Here is a 3,109-nt window from a genome sequence, read left to right on the forward strand (position 1 = left end):
GATGGTGAAAGTGAAAGAACAGAAAACGCATTCAACGTGTTCGACAAAATGTTTGAAAGAGTAGTTTTGTATCCACGCAATTTTGTCCATGCTACACTGTCTATGAGAAATTAGAATACTTGTCTATGGTAAATTAGACAGCTTGTCCACAATATTTCATCCACAGAATAGACAAACTACAAGAATTGTGATTGCTAGATTCATGCATATATTATTCTTTCAATAGACATATTAGCATGAACAACATTTTACACAATGTCTAACCAATTTACCCATAAAAATATTTTACACAATGTTTTGTATCCACGAAAATTTATCCATGCTACATTATCCATTACAAAACTAGACAATTTTTCCATGGCAAATTAGACAGCATATCCATGATATTATATCCACCGAATAGACAAATTATAATGACTGGGATTGCTAATTTCGTGGATATGTTATTCTTTGAAACAAAAAAAAAATTAATATACATATCGCCGTGGATAACATTTTTACACAAATTTCTAGCTAATTTATCCATAAAACGCATTCAACATGTTCAACAAATGTTTGAAAGAGTAGTTTTGTATCCACACAAATTTGTCCATGTTATATTATCCATAACGCAACTTCTTCATGACAAATTGGACAGTTTGTCCAACGAAGGCTATAACAAAAAAATATCAATGAAGAAGGAGATTATTCACATAACTTATATTTATCTTCCTTTGTTGGGTGAAAGATTAGCCAGAAAATAATAGAATATAATAAACACAAATCATTTGACTTTTTTTTTTTTTACAAAGTTGAGAGAAGATCAAATATTTTTTTATAAAAAACTAAAAAAGTAACTCTGGTTGATTTAATTACATCTTCTCCGCCCCCATAATTTCACAATTGAAGATGTTCAATTGAATTATAGAAGTCAAAATTGCTGGGGTTTGAGAAAAAAAAAAGATGCAAAAACGGTGAGAAAAAGATAAAGAAGAGAGACAAGGAAAAAAAGAAAAAGAGATGATGTGTTTTTTTGTCATAAGAGGATGTGTTTAAGACGAAGAGAAGAGAGAGAACAAACAATAAGGGAAAAGAAAAAAATATATATAAAATAAAAAAGAAGAAAGAAGTATGAGAGGGTTTGTTTCGTCTTTCACCACATAAAAGTGTATCAATAGCATAAAGTGTCTTATTTTGTGAATACAAACTTGAAAAGTGCCTTTTAATGTAATTTATTCTTAACCTTACAAGCGTGGAAAAGACAGTCTTACCCCTTACAAATGAAAATCAGTTTTTTTTTTTATCTATTATAAATTCGTAATTCACAAATATAGTAAATATACTGTAATAAATATACAACTAGATTTTAAACTCGTGCGTCCGCACGAGAATGTTTTCTTTTTTATTTCTAATATAAGTTGCATTTATCATTTTTGTTTAGATATAATTTGTTTTTGTTATTTATTTTTTAAATCAAAAAATTGTTATCATATTTTAATTTTGTAAATTAGTAGAATAAGAGTATGCGTTAATTAAGTATACATTGATCTAATGGTAATTATAAACTTTGTTATTATGTGAATTTAGATTTACACATAAAAAATCTATATATCTATGAATTTGCCAATCCATCCGTTTAGTTGTCTTAAATCATTTTTAATATCTTACATGTTTTGACAAACTAACCGTATTAGACTATAATTATAATTGTATAACTCTATAAATATTTACTAATATGGAATATTTGGACCAATTGATTATGAAAAAATATAATAAGATATTTATTTATTATTTGTGCTATTAAAAAAATGTATATATATATATATATATATATATATATATATATATATATAAACTGGCTAACCTGTTAGTTTAATTGTCTCAAATCATCTTAATATCTTACATGTTTTAATAAATTAACTCATGGACCTTAAATATATATATATATATATATAACTTTAATCAGCTCGATCATATTATTGTATAATATAAATATTTATTAATTTCAAATATTTGATATTTTAGACTAATTGATTATGATAAAATACGATAAAATATTTATTTACTATGCATTTTTATAAAAAATTATTTAAATTTTAAATTTTAAATTAAATCTCTCCTGTATTTAAGAAATTTTAAAGTATTAAAATTCTTATCTAAATTTTCGTAATAAATTTAATTATAATTTTTTTTGAATTTTTTGAATTTAAATTAAATTGAATGCAAATTTTTGTAACTAAATTTAATTAAATTTCTAATAATTTGAAATTTAAAAGATAACCTAGATTTTAGGAAATCTAAAAATATCTAAATTAATAAATAATTTTCGGAAATTAAATATAAAAATAAAATAAAATATTATAAAAAAAAACTTTAGGAGTGTTTGGATGCAAGTACTAAATGTGCTTCTGTTTTAATAGAATAGATAAATTATAACTTTCTTCTAAATAAATGTTGAACAAAAAAAGTAAATTTTCAGTTTCCAGAAAAAAAACTGTTCTCAGAAACCCTAGAGGCGATTCGGTTGCAAACAACGACAACGGCTTAGACGAGACGATGACGACCTAGAAACCCAGTTTTCCGGTGTTTCCTCGTTCTCTGCTTCATCGGCGTTTGTTATCGGCCTGGTCTGCATCTCTGGTAAGTAATTTTTATATGTCTTTTTGTTTTCCTGAAATCTTTAGTTTGTTTCGTTTTTTAATTCGCGTTCTTCACCGTCGTCAGATGTGTCGGCCAGAGGAGGCACCGGCGAAGTCTTCTGTATACTGTCTAACCCTAAATTTTTTTTTCCGGTGCAGGAATTAGTTGTTCCGCGGTGATTTCCTCGAAAGTCTTGAGAGTTTTTGAAACTGCGCTTCGTCGAATTGTTTTCCCGGTGAGTTTTTCGAAGGAATTTTACAGGCATATTCGGTAGATTACTAAGTGATAAGTATATTTCACTTATTTTATAGTCAGGTAGAGTTGTTTGTTGTGACTCTTATGGATAGCATATGTGATAGAGTTGTTTGTTTGCTGTTTCAGGGTTTAGATATAATTGTTTGTTAATAGTCTCAGTGTATGATAGACTTGTTTTGTTGACTTGTAGAATTGTAATGGTTGTTTGGTAGACTTGTCTAGGTGGGCCGTTCGA

The sequence above is a fragment of the Eutrema salsugineum genome, unplaced genomic scaffold, assembly GCF_000478725.1.
Source record: "Eutrema salsugineum unplaced genomic scaffold, Eutsalg1_0 scaffold_3, whole genome shotgun sequence".
Taxonomy (NCBI): domain Eukaryota; kingdom Viridiplantae; phylum Streptophyta; class Magnoliopsida; order Brassicales; family Brassicaceae; genus Eutrema; species Eutrema salsugineum.